Below are 21,965 nucleotides of genomic sequence, written 5' to 3'. Positions count from 1 at the left end.
TTTTAGAATCTTTTTGGATTCTCCTTTCTGAAGAAGGGACTCAACCCGAAACGTCACCCATTCCTTCTCTCCAGAGATGCTGCCTGACCCGCTGAGTTACTCCAGCATTTTGTATCTATCTTCGGTTTAAACCAGCATCTGCAGTTCCTTCGTACATGACGTTCATGCATAAACAGTAAAGAAAAAAGATAGTTCTGATCATCGCCAAAGCAGAGATGCAATGATGTATATTAATCTTTACTTAATAACCAGATTTGTTTTACCGGTTTTTCCAACCATTTAAGAAGTGTTATTTTTATCCTTCCTTTTCCATGCTTTGGATACCAAACAACCCATTGTTCCTGGCAGGGAGATCTGAGACCACTCCATGGAGCCGTGCCCTGGCCCTCTGTGAAGGTGTTTGAGTGCCAGGACAGAGAGGTGTTTCTATTCCTTTACTCCCAATGGCAAGATACCAGCTGTGCACGGCATCTCCACACCACAGCACGCCAGAATCACTATCTTCCATGCAAATCCAAGGATCCAACCTTCACTGAGGTTTTATCATTCTGTGTAGAAAAACATTCAGGGCTTCTGACAGCCCAGAAGGTGCTCCACCAAGCCAAACACATCACTCACAATTTCCTAATAAAAAGGAACTGCAGATGCTGCTTTATACCAATGATAGATAGATAGATAGATACATAGATATAATTTATTGCCACACAACCAGGGTTGGTGGAAATTTGGGTTGTCAGCAGCAGTACAATAATAAAGAACACACAATAAAACTGTAACACAAACATCCACCACAGCATTCATCACTGTGGTGGAAGGCACAAAAATTTGGCCAGTCCTCCTCCATTTCCCCCCCGTGTACAGGACCAGAGTCCAGTCAGTCCAGGATCGGCTCTTCCTCACCGGAGACCGCGGCTTTAGATTGTTGTAGGCCGCAGGCCGGCGGTCGAGATTTAAAGTCCCCGCCGTAGCCAGAAGCACCGTAGACTGCAGGGTCGGCGGTCGAAGCTCCCCTCCAGGAGTGATGGTAAGTCCATGCCGCACCCGCGGTAGAAGTTGGCCGCGGGCCGGCAGTGATGGCTTCTTCTTCCCCCGGGACCCCCACGAGGGATCCCGGGCTGTAGACGCCGCACCAGCTGGAGCTCTGCAGACCGCGGCTTCAGGCTGCGACTTCAGGCTGCCGGCTGCCCCGGGCCAGCGAAACGGAGCGCTCCCCTCCAGCGAGGGCTCACCCGCTCCACGACGAGAGTCCACGCTGCGCCCGCCGCTGAAGCCCCGGGCGTGTCTCCGGGAAAGGCCGCGTCGATCCTTGATGTTAGGCCACGGGGGAGGCGACCTGGAAAAAGTCGCCTCTCCATGGAGGAGGCGACCGAAGCGGTTTCCCCCTTATCCCCCCACACCACCCCCCACACAAAACACACGAAGAAACACAAAATACACACTTTAAAACATACTAAAAAATAAAAAAAGCTGGAAAAACTGACGCGCTGCTGACATGGCTGCACACAGAGGAGCGCCCCCTACAGGAGAAGTGCTAGAGTGCTAGAGTAACTCAGCCGGTCAGGCAGCATCTCTAGAGCAAATGCATGGGTGACGTTTCTGGTTGGGACCCTTCTTCAGATTGATTGTAGTCGGGGGAGCGGGGAGAAAAAGAGGATGTGAAAAGAGCCAAGATGAATCACAGCCCGCAACAGATGACCTCAGGGTGATGGGGGTGTCCCTGATAGACCAATTGTTGGACAAAATCTGCCGAGCAGGGAACCAACTCACCTGACGTCATCTGTTGCCGGCCGCCATTTGTCCTGTTGCTTCCAATTTTTTTTCTGCGGTCCCCCTACTACAATCAGTCTGAAGAAGGGTCCCCACCCGAAATGTCACCTATCCATGATCTCCAGAGATGCTGCCTGGCCCGCCGAGTTACTTCCAGCACTTTGTGTTTGTCACTTACAATTTTCTCACTTTTTCTCTTTTCTAAAACCAATCATTTTTCCCCAAATACCAAATGATTTGCATCTTCCAGATTCTCAGGTATCCTGTGTCCTGTCTCAAATCGATGTATAAGGTCCTATGAATTTACCTAGATGAATGCTTTTAGATAGATAGGCACATGGATGTGCAGGAACTGGATCACATGTAGGCAGAGCAGGTTAGTTTAACTCGATATCATGTTCAACACAGATATTATGGGCCAAAGGGCCCGCTCCTATGCTGTATTAATTTATGTTCTATGTTCTTACAGCAGAAGAATTGCCAGCTGGTGTGCAATTCACTATTAGTCATGAACCAAAGGCATGGAAACAGATAATTTGATGATCGTATTACTGCTGTTTTTAAGAGCTCAGTATGTGCAGGTTGGTTATTACATTTGCTATGCTGACCTATCCATGTTCTCCAGGGAATGCTGTCTGACCTGCTGAGTTACTCCAGCACTTTGTGCCTTTTTTTTGTAAACCATCAAGTGCCCTGTTTCCCCACCTTAACGTTGCTTGGCTGCAGGGGGCTGAGAAGCGTGGAGCTAGAGAAATGCAAAATATTTTTCTTCCTTTATTCCTCGCATGTGAAACGACATGGAGAAACATTAGAAGTCCGCTCCATCCTCGACCAACACCCACAGGAGAGTGTGTGAGATCATGAGATATTGATCAAGAATCCCAGGGGAATTGTCTGCCACTTCACCAGGGCCAATTATCACATTTCCGCTGACACCTCGGCACAAGTAAACCTTTCTGTACAGTGCCTGGCATTGAAATGAAGGTTCCTCTTCATTTGTATTACTAAGATGCAAAGGGCAGCACATCTAGCCGACATACTTTTAATGAAAGGCACTTCTCATTAAAACAAAGACAGCTGCAGAAGATGATTTTCAAGTGGGTATTTTGTTACTGCTCTGCCTTGTCCCATGTACAGTATGTGATCCGTGGTCTTCTATGACACCCAGTGGTTGAATGCAGTATGGCAGTCTAAATCGTTTTATTTCAGAAGCAGAGACTATCAACTGGGATTTGAGTCTGATGAAGGGTCCAGACCCGAAAAGTCACCCATCCGTGTTCTCTAGAGATGCTGCCAGGCCCGTTGAATTACTCCGGCACTTTGCGCCCTTTTTTGTAAATCGATATCTGTAGGGGCGGCACTGTAGTGCATGAAGGGGCAGCACGGTGGGACAGCAGTAAAGTTGTTGCCTTACAGCGCCAGCGGCCCGGGCGGGTTCAACCTTGACTCTGGGCGCTCCCTGTATGGAGTTTGTACATTATCCCCGTGACCACATGAGTTTCCCCCTGGTGCTCCGCTTTCCTCTCACACTCCAAAGGAGCACAGGTTTGTAGGTCAATTGGTTAGTTTAGTTTAGTTTAGAGATACAATGTGGAAACAGGCCCTTCGGCCCACCGTGTCTGCACCGACCAGCGATCCCTGTACGTTAACACCAGCCAACACATTAGGGACAATTTACATTTATACCAAAAAAAATAACCTACAAACCTGTACGTCTAGGGAGTGTGGGAGGAAACCGAAGATCGCGGAGAACACCCACACCGTCACGGGGAGAACGTACAAACTCCGTACAGACGGCACCCGTAGTCGGGATTGAACCCGGGTCTCTGGCGCTGTAAAGCAGCAACTCAACTTGCCGCCCTGTAATTAGCTTTGGCAAAAATTGTGAATTGCTTCTGGTGTGTAGGATTGGGTTGGTGTATAGAGATCGCTGGTCAGCGTGGATTCAGTGGGCTGAAGTTCCTGTTTCCGCACTGTATCGCTAAACATAACCAAACTAAAAGTTCCTTGTTTCTATATTATTAACATCCAGTTCAAGGGAGCTTGATACACTGAAAATCCCAATTTGGCATCTGTACATGTGCACTCATTCGAAGGGCAAATTACTCGGGATGCCAGAGTGATGCACTTGTTAAAAAGTGTGGTGGTGGAGGCAGATATACGATAGTGGCATTTAAGAGGCTTTTGGGTAGGCAACGGATATGCAGGGCATGGAGGGATATGGATCACATGCAGGCAGATAAGAGTTGATCGTGGCATCATGTTCGGCACAGACATTGTGGGCCGAAGGGCCTGATCCTGTGTTTAGAGATACAGCGTGGAAACGGGCCCTTTGGCCGCGCCGACCAGCGATCACCCCGTACACTAGCACTATCCTACACACTAGCGACAATTTACAATATTACCAAAGGCAGTTAATCGACAAACCTGCACATCTTTAGAGTGTGTGAGGAAACTGGAGCACTCAGAGAAAACCCACGCGGTCACGGGGAGAACGTACGAACTCCGTACAGACAGCACCCGTAGTCAGGATCGAACCTGGACCTTTGGCGCTGTGAGGCAGCAACTCTACCACTGCACCAATGTGCCGCCCAACTTGCAGCTGTTTCATGGAATGAAGAATCATTCAGAATACATAGTAGTCAGACTATATTGTCAAACAGCGTGACTTGGCATCAGCATTGATATTTTTGTGATGATTAATTCCCTCTCTTAACCTCACAGGGGCCGACAAGCTGCAGGAAGCAGCTTTAAAGAGAATATTAACTGTTGATGAGTGGTTTTTGATAACTGTTGCTAGTTTCTATTTATGATTGGTGCTTCTAGTCCATCTTTCAGTTACAGGGAGTTATGCTGTAGTTTCTAAAGGACATGTTTACAGATATCAAGCCTTCTGCAGTACGCCTTTACTGAAAAATTAACATTGACCTCGAGGTGCAGCAGTAGAGTTGCTGCCTTTCAGCGCCAGAGACCCGGGTTCTATCCTGACTACTGGTGCTGTCTGTATGAAGCTTGTACCTTCAGGCTTCTAGATTACTTGACCAGTGCATTGTCCCTAGTGTGTCTGATAGAGCTCGTGTCGCGGTGATCGCAGGCTGGCGGGGACTCGGTGGGCCTTGGGCCTGTTTCTAAGCTGTATCTCTAAATTAAAATCAAAAAGGAGGTAAGAGAAGGTTTCACAGCACAAGAGCTGATTGACCAAGGCTCCTCCTAACTGAACACCACTGTGGAAGCAGGAGCGAGCTGTGTACGCTGTGTTTTGTTTTGTTTAGTTTAGTTTAGTTTAGAGATACAGAGCGAAAACAAGCCCTTCGGCCCACCGAGACTGCTCCGATCAGCGATCCCCGCACATTAACACTATCCTACACACAAGTAGGGACAATTCACAATTTATCAAAGCCAATTAGCCTGCAATCCTGCACATCTTTGGAGTGTGGGAGGAAAGCGGAGCATCCAGAGAAATCCCACACGGTCACAGAGAGAACGTGCAAACTCTGTACTGACAGCACCCGTAGTCAGGAGCAAACCCATTTACTACCTTCAACACCACTATACCATCCAAGCTTGTCATCACCAAACTCGTGGGACTTGGAGTCAGCACTCATCTCTGCAACTGAATCCCCGACTTCCTGACTAATAGACCCCACTCAATGAGGATAGGGGACAAATCCTCATTCCTGGTGCTCCGCAAGGCTGCGTTCTCAGCCCCCATTATTACTCCTTGTTCATCCACGACTGTGCAGCCATGTACAAATCTAATTCAATTTACAAATTTGCAGATGACACCGCCATTGTGGGCTGGATATCAAATAATGATGAGTACAGGGAGGAGATTGAGACCCTTGTGTCCTGGTGTTGAGTCAACTACCTTTCTCTCAATGTCGGCAAGACAAAGGAGATAGCGATCGACTTCATGAAGCGTAATGGCACATATACCCCAGTTTACATTGACGGTGCTGAAAGTAGACATGGTCGAAAACTTCAAATCCTGAGAGTAAGTATCACCAAGGACATCTCCTGGACCACCCATATTGAAGCAACGATCAAGAAAGCACAACAACGCCTCTACTTCCTCAGAAGACTTAGAAAGTTTGGCATGTCCCCAACAACCCTCACCAACTTCTACAGATGCGCCGTAGAAAGTATTTTACACATGACAATGAACTAAACTAACTAACTAACCCAGCTCTCAGAGCAGGTACCATCGGTCTATCTTTAATCTGACTTTACTGGACTTTATCTTGCACTAAACGTTATTCACATTATTACCAGTATCATGTATCTGTACACTGTGGGTGGCTCACTTGAAATCATGTATTATCTTTCTGCTGACTGGGTTAGCACACAACAAAAGCTTTTCACTGTACCTCAGTACACATGAATATAAATTAGGTAGTTTAGGCTGGTACAATAACAACATTTAACATTCGGACAGGTAAATGGATAGGAAATGGTCAGAGAGAAAAGGGCAAAAGGTGGGCAAATGGGACTTAGATGGGACATAGTGGTTGTCATGGATGAGATGGGCGAAGGGCCTGTTTCAGTGCTGTATGGCCGTATGACTCAAGTTTGCGGATGATACGAAAATAGGTGGAAGGGCAGGCAGTGTAGAGAAAGCAGGGACTCTGCAGAAGGACTTGGTGAGAGTGGGCAGAGAAATGGCAGATGGAATATAGTGTAGCAAAGTGTGGAGTCATGCATTTTGATAGTAGGAATACAGGCGTAGACTATTTTCTAAATGGGGAGGGAACCCAGAAATCGGAGATGCAAAGCAACTTGGGAGCGCTGGTGCAGGATTCCCAAAAAGTTAATCTGCACGTCGAATCGGTAGTAAAGAAAGCAAACTCAATGCTAGCATTTATTTCAAAAGGGCTTGTATACAAAAACAGGGATGTAATGCTGAGACTCTATAAGGTGCTGGTCAGGCCGCATTTGGAATATTGTGAGCAATTTTGGGCACCATATCTGAGGAAGGGTGTGTTGGCTCTGGAGAGGGTCCAGAGGAGGTTTACAAGAATGATCCCAGGAATGAGTAGGTTAACCTGTGATGAGCGTTTGTCGGCACTGGGCCTGTATTCGCTGGTGTTTCGAAGAATGAGGGGGGACCTCATCGAAGCATAGAGAATAGTGAAAGGCTTGGATAGAGTGGATGTGGAGAGGATGTTTCAACTAGTGGGAGAGGGCACAGAGGTCATAGCCTCAGAATTAAAGGGTGTTCTTTTATGAAGGAGAAATTTCTTTAGTCAGAGGGTGGTGAATCCGTGGAATTCTTTGCCACAGAAGGCTGTGGAGGCCGTCAGTGGATATTTTTAAGGCAGAGATAGATACATTTTTGATTAGTACAGGTGTCAGAGGTTAATGGGAGAAGGCAGGAGAATGGGGTTCGGAGGGAGAGAGAGATCAGCCATGATTGAATGGCGGAGTAGACTTGATGGATCAAATGGCTTAATTCGACTCTCACTTATGACCCGATGACACCTCATTTTAGAGTTACTGATCCTGCTGCAATCCCAGCGAGTGGAATTTTGTGCAAGTTGATTCACATCCCAGAGTACTTAAGGAAGTAGCTCCAGAAATAGTGGATACATTAGTAATAATCTTCCAAAACTCTTTAGATTCTGGAGTAGTTCCTGAGGATTGGCGGGTAGCAAACGTAACCCCACTTTTTAAGAAGGGAGGGAGAGAGAAAACGGGGAATTACAGACCAGTTAGTCTAACATCGGTAGTGGGGAAACTGCTAGAGTCTGTTATTAAAGATGGGATAGCAGCACATTTGGAAAGTGGTGAAATCATTGGACAAAGTCAGCATGGATTTACAAAAGGTAAATCATGTCTGATGAATCTTATAGAATTTTTCGAGGATGTAACTAGTAGCGTGGATAGGGGAGAACCAGTGGATGTGGTGTATCTGGACTTCCAGAAGGCTTTCGACAAGGTCCCACATAAGAGATTAGTTTACAAACTTAAAGCACATGGCATTGGGGGTTCAGTATTGATGTGGATAGAGAACTGGCTGGCAAACAGGAAGCAAAGAGTAGGAGTAAACGGGTCCTTTTCACAATGGCAGGCAGTGACTAGTTGGGTACCGCAAGGCTCAGTGCTGGGACCCCAGCTATTTACAATATATATTAATGATCTGGATGAGGGAATTGAAGGCAATATCTCCAAGTTTGCGGATGACACTAAGCTGGGGGGCAGTGTTAGCTGTGAGGAGGATGCTAGGAGACTGCAAGGTGACTTGGATAGGCTGGGTGAGTGGGCAAATGTTTGGCAGATGCAGTATAATGTGGATAAATGTGAGGTTATCCATTTTGGTGGCAAAAACAGGAAAGCAGACTATTATCTAAATGGTGGCCGACTAGGAAAAGGGGAGATGCAGCGAGACCTGGGTGTCATGGTACACCAGTCATTGAAAGTGGGCATGCAGGTGCATCAGGCAGTGAAGAAAGCGAATGGTATGTTAGCTTTCATAGCAAAAGGATAGGAGCAGGGAGGTTCTACTGCAGTTGTACAGGGTCTTGGTGAGACCACACCTGGAGTATTGCATACAGTTTTGGTCTCCAAATCTGAGGAAGGACATTATTGCCATAGAGGGAGTGCAGAGAAGGTTCACCAGACTGATTCCTGGGATGTCAGGACTGTCTTATGAAGAAAGACTGGATAGACTTGGTTTATACTCTCTAGAATTTAGGAGATTGAGAGGGGATCTTATAGAAACTTACAAAATTCTTAAGGGGTTGGACAGGCTAGATGCAGGAAGATTGCTCCCGATGTTGGGGAAGTCCAGGACAAGGGGTCACAGCTTAAGGATAAGGGGGAAATCCTTTAAAACCGAGATGAGAAGAACTTTTTTCACACAGAGAGTGGTGAATCTCTGGAATGCCCTGCCACAGAGGGTAGTCGAGGCCAGTTCATTGGCTATATTTAAGAGGGAGTTAGATGTGGCCCTTGTGGCTAAGGGGATCAGAGGGTATGGAGAGAAGGCAGGTACGGGATACTGAGTTGGATGATCAGCCATGATCATATTGAATGGCGGTGCAGGCTCGAAGGGCCGAATGGCCTACTCCTGCACCTAATTTCTATGTTTCTATGTTTCTATGTTTTGTGATTACCATAAAGATAGACGTTGGGTCCTGTTTTCTCACACAGAACCATAAAGAAGACCATTAGATCATATCATGTGATAGGAGTAGAATTAGGCCATTCAGCTCATCAAGTCTACTCCGTCATTCAATCATGGCCCCATTATCCTGCCTTCGCCCCATAACCTCTGACACCCGTACTAATCAAGAATCGATCGATCTCTGCCTTAAAAATATCCACTGACTTTGCCTCCACAGCCTTCTAGCAAAGAATTCCACAGATTCAACACCCTCTGACTAAAGAAATTCCTCCTCATCTTCTTCCGGAAAGAACACACTTTAATTCTGAGGCTATGGCCTCTAGTCCCAGACTCTCCCACTAGTGGAAACATCCTCTTCACATCCACTCTATTTAAGCCTTTCATTGTTTGCTAAGTTTCAATGAGGTCCCCCCACATTCTTCTAAGTTGCAGCGAGTACAAGCCCAATGGTATTCATGTTATCCCCCTTATCAGATTATCTGTGCACTGTGGATGGATGGCTTGATTGTAATCATGTATTGTCTTTCTGCTGACTGATTAGTAGGCAACAAATCATTTCACTGTACCTTGGTACACGTGATAATAAACTAAACAAATTTAGTACCAGCAAATTTTGATGGGCTTTATGCAGCGGTCATAAGCAGACTCTGCGCCTCAATAGAATTTTATTTTCCAAAATGATGTGTCTGACATTATGCACAGAACAGCTCCATCCAAGACCGAAAGAAGTTGCAGCGAATTTTGGACATAGCCCCGACCATCACAAAAACCAATCTTCCTTCCATTGACTCCATTTATACCTCACGCTGCCACAGCATAATCAAGGTCGAGTCGCACCCTGCTACTCCCTCTTCTCCCCATTCTCATCAAGCAAATGGTATAGACTGCAAACCTCTAGATTCAGGGACAGTTTCTTGCCAGCTGTTATCAGGCAACTGAACCATCCTATCACATCCAGAGAGCAGTCCTGAACCACTGTCTACCACTTTGGAGACCCTTGGACTATCCTTGATTGGACTTTGCTGGCTTTACCTTGCACTAAACGTTATTCCCTTATCGTGTCTCTATACACTGAAAATGGCTCGATTGTAATCATGTATTGTCTTTCTGCTGACTGGTTAGCATGTAACAAAAACTTTTCATTGTACCTCGGTACACGCGACAATAAACTAAACTAAACTAAGTACCAACAAAGGTACACAAAAATGCTGGAGAAACTCAGCGGGTGCAGCAGCATCTATGAGAATGCAGAGAAACCCAGAGTAGATGGTTCTTTCTAATCAGGTTGGAAACCAGTGCTTTCTTAGTGCTTTGCATTTCCTGTGCCAGGCCTCAGTCACAAAAGCTGGCTCCCATCTCCTCTAACGCAGTTCCATAAATAACTGATGTGAGACAGAGCAGAGCGATAATAATGCCTCTGATTGCTCCATTTGGCCAGTCTCCACTAGGCTTTTTCCCCCCGCAATGACGTTACAAGGCCAACAGCGCAGTGGTAGGTATTAAGTTACTTCCTTCAATTATAAATTAGTCAAAGGGATCTTTCGTCCGTGCATTCTCTCTCTGTCCAAATTAATTAAAGGCATCGACTGCAAGGGCAGCAGGGTAGAACTTGAAATATGGCAGATATCTAAAACGAGGCGTAAAGTAAAATAAATTTAGCAACATAATTGTGGAAATACTGGGCATGATGCAGAGTGAATAAGCTTCTGGCAAGATTAACATTGCTTTATGTTGAAGGGATTACATGTAAATAGAGTACATGACTTTTTACCTCCTCCCTTCCCAACATCCAGTAACTCAAACATTCTTACTGGGTGAATCACTGATTTATTGGGACCAAGGAAAGAGCGTTCACGTCACGGCCCTGTTTCAACCAATCTTTCCACCACCACGCACAAGAAGCACAAGAAGCGCAAGACAGACACCATTGTGCAGATGCCGAGAAGTGTGTTCAGCTCTGGCTGAACAACTTCTAATCTTGTGTGTGGACTCGATAAGAAGAAGAAGACTGATTTATTCGCACCTCCGCCAATTTACTGGGTTGGCGGCGCGACTCACCCGTTGCAGCGGCCCCTACAGCCTGTCTGTCTTTTTTTAATACTAGTTTTTAAATGTGTATATGTGGGGGGCGGGGGGTAGGGGGAAACCATTTAAAATCTCTTCCTAGTCCGGGAGACCCGACCTTTTCCCTGTCGGGTCTCCGTTGTCGTTGGGGCCTAGCACCGTGGAGCGGCCTCCAACCTGAACGACCCGGGGGCTCGGGAGACTGCGGAGCTGCGGAGCTGCGGACTACTCACTATCGTGGGGCTGGCCGACCTCGGAGCGTGGGGAGCGGTGGTGACTCGCTGCTGCGACTCGACTCCTGGGGCTCGGAGGCTCCAGCAACGCAGCCGTAGGCCCGGTGGAATGGGACATCGGGAGCTCGCGGGTCCGGGGGGAGAGACCGCTTCCCGGAGCTCCCGCAACGCGACTTCTCCAGCCCGTGTCGCGGGGTTGGAACGACCTGGAGCGGGGACGTACATCGCCCGGCACGGCTTCATGGCCGTGGGACATTACAGCGCCCGCCGGGGGCTCCAACTTTGTGACATTTAGACCGGGAGCGGGGCCGTACATCGCCCGGCGCGGCCTAAAATGGCCGTGGGACTTATCATCGCCCTCCTGGGGCTTGGACATCGGGAGAGACATGGAGAACAGGGGAGAGAAAAGACTTTGCCTTCCATCACAGTGGGTTCACTGTGATGGATGTCTGTGTGAATTAAATTGTGTGTATGTCTAGGAAATTGTCTTTGTTTGTATGGCTGTGGAAACAGAATTTCGTTTGAGCCTCACTGAGGCTCAAATGACAATAAATTGTATTGTATTGTATGTATTGTACTGTGCTCATTTAGCGTTTATCTCATGGTCTCCTTTGCACAAGAGAAACTAAACACTACCTGGGTAACAGCACTGCAGAAAACCTACAAAGCAGTGATATGCAAGGTGCGGGCAAATGGGATTAGCTTGGGTTGTGTATCTTGGTTGGCATGGAAGTGTTGGGACGAAGGACATGATTTCCATGCTGAAAGATTCTACAACTCCATGGCCACCATTTAATCCAGAACTTCCAGTTCCTTATCATTTCACTTCTCCACTCCAACTTCACTCTGACTGTCTTTCATCCCTTACACTGTTCTATTGAAGTCCAGTGGAAACTCTAGGACATTACAGAACTCAGGACTCAATCTTGATTCAATAATTTCAGATAGGCTTGGGCGGCACAGCGGTAGAGTTGCTGCCTTATCGCACCAGAGACCCAGGTTCGATCCTGGCTATGGGTGCTATCTGTACAGAGTTTGTACATTCTCCCTCAAGATTCAAGATTCAAGAGTTTATTGTCATGTGTCCCAGATGGGACAATGAAATTCTTGCTTTGCTTCAGCACAACAAAATTATAGAAGGCATGAAAGCGGAACAGATCAGTGTGTCCATATACCATTGTATAAATTTATACACTCACGAATAAATAAAACAGATAAAGTGCAAATAAACAGATAATGGGTTATTAATGTTCAGAGTTTTGTCCGAGCCAAGTTTAATAGCCTGATGGCTGTGGGGAAGAAGCTGTTTCTGAACCTGGACATTGCAGTCTTCAGACTCCTGTACCTTCTACCTGAAGGCAGCGGGGAGATGAGTGTGTGGCCAGGATGGTGTGGGTCCTTGATGATGCTGCCAGCCTTTTTGAGGCAACGACTGCGATAGATCCCCTCGATGGTAGGGAGGTCAGAGCCGATGATGGACTGGGCAGTGTTTACTACTTTTTGTAGTCTTTTCCGTTCCTGGGCGCTCAGGTTGCTGAACCAAGCCACGATGCAACCGGTCAGCATGCTCTCAACTGTGCACCTGTAGAAGTTCGAGAGAATCCTCCTTGACATACCGACTCTCCGTAATCTTCTCAGGAAGTAGAGGCGCTGATGTGCTTTCTTTATGATTGCATCAGTGTTCTCGGACCAGGAGAGATCTTCAGAGATGTGCCGCCCAGGAATTTGAAGATCTTGACCCTTTCTACCATCCCTGTCTGGGATCTCTGGTTTCCTCCCACACTCCAAAGACTTCCAGGCTTGTGCATTAATTGTCTTTGGTATCATTGTAAATTGTCCCTATGGTGTGCAGGATATTGTTAGTGCACAGGTCGGCAATGACTCGGTGGGCCTCTGTACCTCTAAACTAAATATCCGGATTGTGTTCAGATCGCGTTAGTTCTGGCAAAAGATCATCAACCGGTATGTTCAAAATATTTCTCGCTCCTTTATTTTTCATTCATATCCTTCTACATTCACCTCGTCCAGGCAGATTATCTGTGATATACAAGGCTTCATTTCCCTCTCAACTGGCACCACCATCATTATAAAATATAGCTACTCTTGGTCTCCACCCTAGCACAGATGTATCCTTTCTGTCTCCATACTCCTCAGCCCTTTTGAAGTTGTTCCATCAGAGGAGTTGGGTTTAGGAGCAAGGAGGTCCTACTGCAGTTGTACAGGGCCCTGGTGAGATTGCACGTGGAGTATTGTGTGCAATTTTGGTCTCCTAATTTGAAGAAAGACATTATTGCTATTGAGGGAGTGCAGCGTAGGTTCACCAGGTTAATTCCCGGGATGGCGGGACTGACATATGATGAAAGAATGGGTCGACTGGGCAGGTATTCACTGGAATTTGGAAGGATGAGAGGATATCTTATAGAAACATATAAAATTCTTAAAGGATTCGACAGGTTAGATGCAGGACAAAATTGTCCCGATGTTGGGGGAGTCCAGAACCAGGGGTCCCAGATTAAGAATAAGGGGTAGGCCATTTAGGACTGAGATGAGGAAAAACCTTTTCACCCAGAGAGTTGTGAATCTGTGGAATTCGCTGCCACAAAAGGCAGTGGAGGCCAATTCACTGGATGTTTTCAAGAGAGAGTTAGATTTAGCTCTTAGGGCTGAAGGAATCAAGGGATATGGGGAAAAAGCAAGAACAGGGTACTGATTTTAGATGATCAGCCATAATCATAGTAACATAGAAACATAGAATATAGGTGCAGGAGTAGGCCATTCGGCCCTTCAAGCCTGCGCCGCCATTCAATATGATCATGGCTGATCATCTAACTCAGTATCCCGTACCTGCCTTCTCTCCATACCCCCTGATCCCTTTAGCCACAAGGGCAACATCTAACTCCCTCTTAAATATAGCCAATGAACTGGCCTCAACTACCTTCTGTGGCAGAGAGTTCCAGTGATTCACCACTCTCTGTGTGAAAAATGTTTTTCTCATCTCGGTCCTAAAGGATTTCCCCTCTATCCTTAAGCTGTGACCCCTTGTCCTGGACTTCCCCAACATCGGGAACAATCTTCCTGCATCTAGCCTGTCCAACCCCTTAAGAATTTTGTAAGTTTCTATAAGATACCCCCTCAATCTCCTAAATTCTAGCGAGGTCCTAAATTCTAGCTATTGAATATATATATAAATTCTCATATTGAATAGTTGTGCTGGCTCGAAGGTTGGAATGGCCTATTCCTGCACCTATTTGTCTATGGTTCTATGTTTCTACACAATTATTCCCCTCCCCCTGCCTGGGTTTCTCATGCCCCTTTATCACTCCTCTTTCACCCCACACCCCCTGACAACTTCAATCTCTAATCCCCCCTCCCTGTGGCTTTACATTTCACTCTCCTTATCTGATACCTTTTGTCTCCTTTACACCTCTTGCCTTTGTCACCTACTCCACCCATCCGCCAAACAATACCCCTCACTTGTATCCACGTATCTCCTGCTGAGCTTAGACCCGCCCGCACCTCTTTTTTTCCAGCTAACTATTAGTACTATTATAGGTCTGAAGAAGGTGCCCAACCCAAAACATCATCAGTCCGTTCCCTCCAGACATCCGTTGAGTTCCTCCAGCACTTTGTGTTTTGGTAATGTTTCCTTTTCAACTTTTCTCAGGCCTGAGAAAAGGTAATCAATATTTATTATTAACACTGCAGACACAAGGAACTGCAGGTGCTGGAATCTTGAGCAAAGCACAAAGTGCTGGAAGAACTCATCAGGTCAGGCAGTATTTTGGGGAAGGAATTAACAGGTCGAGTGTGTGAGGTGATCGTTGGTCAGCATGGACTCGGTGAGCTGTAGGGCCTGTGTCTCTAATGTCTAAAGTAAAGTCTAAAGTCTTCTGCACCCTCTCCAAAGCTTCCACATCTTTCCTGTAATGGGGTGACAAACACGACCTTTCCCAACAAATGTTGCCTGACCTATGGATTACCTCATTTTCTGTTTTCATTGCAGAGAATAACACATCAAAGGCCTTTAATATTGTGCTGATTACCTCTGTCAGTAGAGAAACGCCAGTTGAAAATGGAGCTGACAACATTAATAATAGATAATTAAATGTTCTGCAAAATGTAGTGCTGTGGACCAGGAGAGAGCAAATGCAGCTGGGGTCAGAGTTGATTGTGTGCGCTGTACAGTTGGACTGACATCCCACAATCTCACTCTATCTTCAATGTGCGGGATTGTTGCCAAAGTTCACAAACCTTGGTTTCCCTGGAACTCAACGATGGTCTTCAGTTAATTTAACCTTTCAGAAACCTGCCTGGTGATCAGACCTTGTGATGGAGAGGGGGGATTCAAAGACGCCGTACCATGCGGTGGGCAGGCGGGAGATTGAGGCCTCGATTCAGGATGGTTGTTGACTCCAGTGAATGCAGAGTTTAGGCCAATCGGCGAATTGAGGCTTCAGAGAGTTTGAGCTGAGCAAGGAGCTTAGACTTTTAGACCTACAGCGCGGAAACAGGCCCTTCACCGAGTCCGCACCGACCAGCGATCATCCCGTACACAAGCACTATCCTACACACACCAGGGACAAGTTACAATTTTACGCACAATGTTACGTACTATTTCAATTAGGCTTGAGCTTTACCAAACAGTTCACCAAATACACCAAGTAGTAACTCAGCCAACATGGTTTGGTATGTCTGCCTACATATTCACCTTGGTATCAGCTCCAATGATGAGTTCTTCGCAAGGAGTGTGTCCTGTTGTGCCCTAAATGAAATCCAAATAGCCAGAGCCAATCATTTGGATGCAAGAAACTGAAGGTGCTTTAGACTTTAGAGATACAGCGTTGAAACAGGCCCTTCGGCACTATCCTGCACAGGAGGGACAATCTACCATTTTACTGAAGACAATTAACCTACAAACCTGTATGTCTTTGGTGTGTGGAGGGAACCAGAGCACCCGGAGAAAACCCACGCAGGGAGGGGGGGGGGGGGGGGGGGGGGGAGGGATGAGAGGCAAACATTTCTTCTTTCAGGGGTAACATAGTGCTCAGCTTGGTGAGCGGAGGAGCGGTTTTGTTGAGAGGTTTAAAATTCCATCAGAGAGAGGATGACTGATTCACTGAAAGAGTTGAGACTATCATCCTGCAGTGTCATCTTCACTTGATGCTCTCATGTTTCTGCCCATGCTAATGAAAGTAGCACTGATTATTCTTCCCTATCCAGGAGCCTTTTATATTTTTTGCATCTCTGCTTTCCAATGATGCTAACACCATTTGCTTGCGCTTCAAACACCTTACCACTCAAAGCACTATTTTTTTTTTTGCAGTTCATTTTCCGCTCTGCGGTGCAATATTTTGTATGCTCTTGGATGAAAAATATAGCAAGCAATGCATTGCTTTAAAATAAGTATTCTACCAGGACGGTAAAGCCACTCCACACGTGTTTGACATCATGCAGAGCAGCCTGAAGCAAGTGGCAGACGTAGGAGTGTGTAGGATGGAACTGCAGATGCTGGTTTAAACCGAAGATGGGCACAAAATGCTGTAGTAACTCAGCTGGTCAGACAATATCTCTGGAGAAAAGGAAAAGGTGACGTTTCGGGTGAAGCAGGGTCTCGACTAGTCGTTGTCTCCAGAGATGCTGTCTGACCCGCAGAGTTACTCCAGCTTTTCGTGTCTATCTTTGGCAGATGTAGGAGGCTTCAATAACTTTCCACAGAGGGCTGAAGATTTATCTGCTCAACTGTATCATCTTTGTGTAGGGAGAACTGCAGACACTGGTTTATACCAAAGATAGACACAAAATGCTGGAGTAACTCAGCAGGTCAGGCAGCATCTCTGGGGAAAAGGAATAGGTGACGTTTCCGGTTGGAACCCTTCTTCAGACAGTATAGTCTTTGATTGGGAGCACAGGAGAGAGAATGGAAAGGTGATAAAGGAGTTTCTGGTTAGTGTTACGAGGTACTGCATGACATTTGAGATAGAATGCTGGAGTGAAGAACTCTATTTTCTTTCACAGCAATGTTAACTAATATTCTATCCCCATATCTATTTGAATCTTTTGTGCCAAGAATTTTCATTCTGCATTCAGTGGGTACATAATAATTTAAGCTCGACCGTTTAATGAAGGCACATGAAAGAAGTACTAAATTAAGGATATGTACTTGAAGCATTAGAGTGACCATATCCAGGCACTCCCCTGACTCGAAACTCCATTTAAGTGATACATTCCACAAATCTTGTACTTTTTTTTGACAGAAATATCATGCAATGTACAGAAATGTAAGTATTGTTCATGATTTATTTTAGCTGAAACACGCACTGGATTTGAATAATTGATGTCTGTGGAGTGGGTGTCCTCATTGGCATTCTGTGCGTGGTGATGAATGGGGCGTTGTGAAAGATTCTAAACTTAAATGTAACATCCTCAGATGCGTGCATCAATAATCCGCCTCGCCTGAGCCTTGAGTTTCTCTCTCAGGGGAACCAGCTACTGACTCCCTTCTTCACAGAAACCTCATTTTCATAAGTCTTAGGAGCAGAATTGGGCCATTCGGACCATCGAGTCTACTCCGCCATTCTATCATGTCTGATCTATCTTTCCATCACGACCCCATTCTGCTTTGACACCATTACTAAACAAGAATCTGTCAATCTCCGCTTTACACCTCACGCCAAGGCCACCAGCATAATGAAGGATGAGTCGCACCCTGGCCACTCCCTCTTCTCCCCTCTGCAAAGACTTGTCCCACGCCAGTCATTCCTTCTTCTTCCTACTCCTGTAAGTTATTTGGGCAAATCCTCCAAAATTATGGAAGAAATTGAATAAGCACATGGATATCTTAAAAAGACAAATTTGCTGGCTGCAACGGAAAAAACCCCCTCCAATACACATCAAGAATCAAACCCGTCTGGCCTGTGGACTTGGACATCACACAACGGTGTGAACAGGAAAGGCTGAGACGGAGATAACGAGATTCTCTTGGATACACAAAGGGAGGAACCAAGCCTCAGCAGACGGTGGTAAACAGGCCAGCACAAGCACAATCACCATCGGGGATGATAACGATCAGGCTGAGGGATCATGACATCAGCAAACCCCTTATCATCGGAAGCCTATTGTTCATGCCAGATCGAAACTGGGAAACATCAAAAGAACCCCTTCTATCCAGAGGACCACCTGGGGGTTTCAAAGGAAGCTCAGGTATAAAAGCCGAAGTCAAGCCAGAACTCTCTCTCTCTTCCTGCTCTTCCTGCTCTGCTGGACAGCTCGTGGGCCTGCATCGACTTCGCTGTGAGTATCCTGGTGACCTGGTGAATTTCCCGAAATAGGAGGTTGAGGGGAGAAAGGTCAAGGGGGAGTATGCTTGCAAGTAACTTGTGTTAAAGTAAGTTTTACGACGTGCCCGATAGTTTTCGTCCATAGTTTTAGTTTAAAGCATAAGTTTAGCCACGCATTGTGTAGTGTTGGTGAGATTCGATTTCTCATTGTTTAATAAAGCCTGTAAATTTTAGACTTGCTTTGAGTCCATCTTGGTTTCTGTTTTCTCTCATCGGCACACTCTGGTCAATTCAACCTTTTATCATATCCCACCATAATTCCGAGGTCTAGAACCTAGGGGAATCCTTTTGTGGAGTAAAGGGAAACGCAAAACCCCTACAGAATGGCGACCATGGCAGGACCTCGGTGGTTTGGGATATGTGATTTGTCAGAGGGGGTGAGAGAACGTAGCAAGATGGAGGAGAGAATCTCCTCTTATCTGTTTAAAAAGATCAATCTCACCAAACAATGGGTGATAGCACTGTTGAGAGCTGAGCAGCCCGCAGAAGCTGCAGCTCAATGGACGGAAAGCAAACTGTATAATAAAGGGCAGGAAAAGGCAGTTTGGCTAGCGTGCCTATCACAGCAGGTAGCCAATATGCAGAGACAGATAGATAGACTGGAAGAGCAACAGAGAGAAGCTAGGGCCAGCGCTGAAGAAAGCGCTAGAGAAGGGGAAGGGCTATCTGAGGAATGCAGTAAAGCCAGGCAGTGTATCTTGCAGGCGAGGGAGTCCCACAGAAATGCCCAGGAATTCCTCCAATGCCAGGTGGTAGAGGCAAAGGAGAGGGAAAGGAACGCCCAGGAACTCCTGGCTCAGAGTACACAGAAGTGCAGGGAGCTGGAGGGAAAGTTCCAGGATATACAAGCAGCATACAGGGTGGCCCGTAGCGAGCTAGGCAATAGTGATCACGGGCCTTGCCAGGCGAGGATAGCGCAGCTGGAGGAGACTCTGTCCAAGACTAGGGGACGGGTTCACCTGGTAGGACCAGGGGGGTCCCCCGGGGGCAGAGGGCTTCCCTCAGCAGATGATTCCCCAGTGGCAAAGGGGAATAGACCGCCTCCTGAGGCGCCGGGGATAGGTCCGGGTCGGCAGGTGGGGTTCGGGTTGTCCGGGGAGGGACAGGCCCAAGGAGGGGCGGGAGAGCACCCTCAGTTAGCGGCTTCCGCGCCATGTGTAGCACACCACGAGGTGGTGGGGTTACCGATCATGGTGGGAGAGCCAGGGGTAAAGGGGCAACAGCCCAGAGTAGGGCAGATGTGCCCGGCACGGCAAAGGAAATATGGTCCCCCGGTAGGGCAGGCAGATAGGGGGCCCATAGAGAGTGATATCATCATTCCCCATGGGGCACATGTGCTGAGGGGGATGGTGGCTCAGGTTCCCAAGTTAACCAGGGCAGGAGACCCGTCATTGCATTTTATGGAGGTGCAGCAGGCAGCCGACATAAACGATTGCGATGAGGTAGAACGGGTAAAGCTGCTACTGATGACCCTAGATTCATACCTATGCAAGGCAGTGACCTCCAGGGAAGGGGGAAGACCTGAAACATGGGTAGCGGCACAGACAGCGGTTCTGGAGGCCATGGGGTTGAATCAGGGTAGTCCTTTCACCAGGGTGGGGGAGACGGAGCAGCAGGTAGCTGAGTCCCCGGACATGTTCGCAGACAGGCTGTGGGCAGTGTATGAGGGAGCGTGTGGGATGCCTTTAGATAGGCAGAATTTAGATGGGAGAACAGCTCACTGGCTGAAGACTCTGGTGGCGAATTGCCTCCCGCGAGTTAGGGCAAGGGCCGAGCACTGGTTCGACCCAGCTGACCCAAACCTTAACGAGGCGGAGGTGATCAGGAAGCTCACCCTTGCGTATCGCAATGGGGTGAGAAGTGAGGAGGAGCCCTTTAAGGGCAAGGTGCACGAAATAGTACCGGCACCCCCCAAAAGGAGGCAGTGGAAACAGGAAGGCAGCCAGACCTCTTCCGAGATGAGGCTGGTGTGCTACGGGTGTGGGAAGCCCGGGCATTACAAGAGGGAGTGCAGAAACCCAAGTAGAGCAGTGGGGGGTAGGACCCCGGTAACAGCCGACCCAGCCCCGGAGGTAACAATAGATTTAAGTGATCTATTGACCTATTTGCAGTCAAAGGCGGGAGGGTCTGGACAGGTAGCCATGGCAACTGGCCAGGGTGCGCCCGTATCCGTACCCCCGGCACCTTTATGACTGCCAGCGAAACAGCCCACATTCCTATGCCCGTTAGAGTGTAGCCCATGTGGGAGACCCTGGGTCAAGATGGAGGTCCAGGATGTGGTCGGGAGTTATCTGCTGGACATTGGTGCTTCCAGTAGCATTGTCCACACGGACAACCCCCGTACATCCCCTCTATCTAGTAGGGCGCCCTATAGTCCACGAGGCGAGGGAAATCAGAGGGCGGATTGCTTGGCCAGGGAAGGAGCCAGGAGTGGGAAAGCATGGGATCCCCATGAGGAAGGACAGGTAGCTGCAGCCAGGGAGCAGCCTCGAGAAAAGGAGAGTGCGGGAGTGGTTTTGGCCCCGGACCTGACCATGGTCCAGGCACAAGACCCCATTTTAAAGGCTGCCTCAGCAGCCATTTTCAGGCAGGAGATGATAGAGGGACCGTATGGGGGTAAAGATCAAGAACAGACCCGGGTTGATGTGGATACCGTAGGGGAGCCAGGCGAGTCCACAGGTAGTCAGCCTGAAGTAGCCGGCTGTGTTCCAGGGCGAGGACTGGAAGCAGCGGAGAAGGAGGCTGACTCCAGCCCTCCGCAGGCAGGTACCGTAGACTGCCTAAGAGAGGCAGAACTAGCAGAAGCAGAGGAGATGGAGGTATCACCTCTGGTGTGGGAACCCCCGGTCAGACGTAGGAGTGACAGGGTCCCTAAACCTCCAGTAAGGTGGTCCCCATCCCTAATTAAACCTAGGGCTAGGGCCAGCCACAGGAGGGCCGGGAAGGAGAGTGGCCGAAACAGGGCACTACGGAGTGCGGCTGGAGGGAGCCCAGTCTCCACAGGGAACGTAGGGGTAACTCAAAACCCCGTAGTGCAAAGGGAGGTGAGGGGCAGTCAGGCCCCTCGACAGGAGGAGTTCTGGCCTGCACGGGAGGGCCCACCAGAGGGGTGGCCCCAGCGTGACGGGGACCAGTTATGAGTTGGCCACCCGGAGACGGGTGGCGTTGTATATAGCATTGGTTTGTGTGTAAGTAGATGTAGTTAGCGTAATTAGATAAGGTTTTGTATAGCTACAGGGGAGTACAGGGACATACAGTACGGGATCGAAGGGATGTGCTGTGGAAAGGTAGACCACGACAGACAATATCAAAACCCCAAATGCCATATTAGGCAGATAGCTCTGTGGAGGCAAGGAGGTGTTTTGCTTTGTTTTCCAGATGAGTAGCCCCGCTGTATGGATGATGGCAATGATGTGCCTCCGGATGTGCGTGGTGCGTCGC

Source organism: Amblyraja radiata, chromosome 5 (assembly GCF_010909765.2).
Source record: "Amblyraja radiata isolate CabotCenter1 chromosome 5, sAmbRad1.1.pri, whole genome shotgun sequence".
Taxonomy (NCBI): Eukaryota; Metazoa; Chordata; class Chondrichthyes; order Rajiformes; family Rajidae; genus Amblyraja; species Amblyraja radiata.
The sequence above is the reverse complement of the archived record's forward strand: the minus strand, read 5'-3'. Positions refer to the sequence as shown.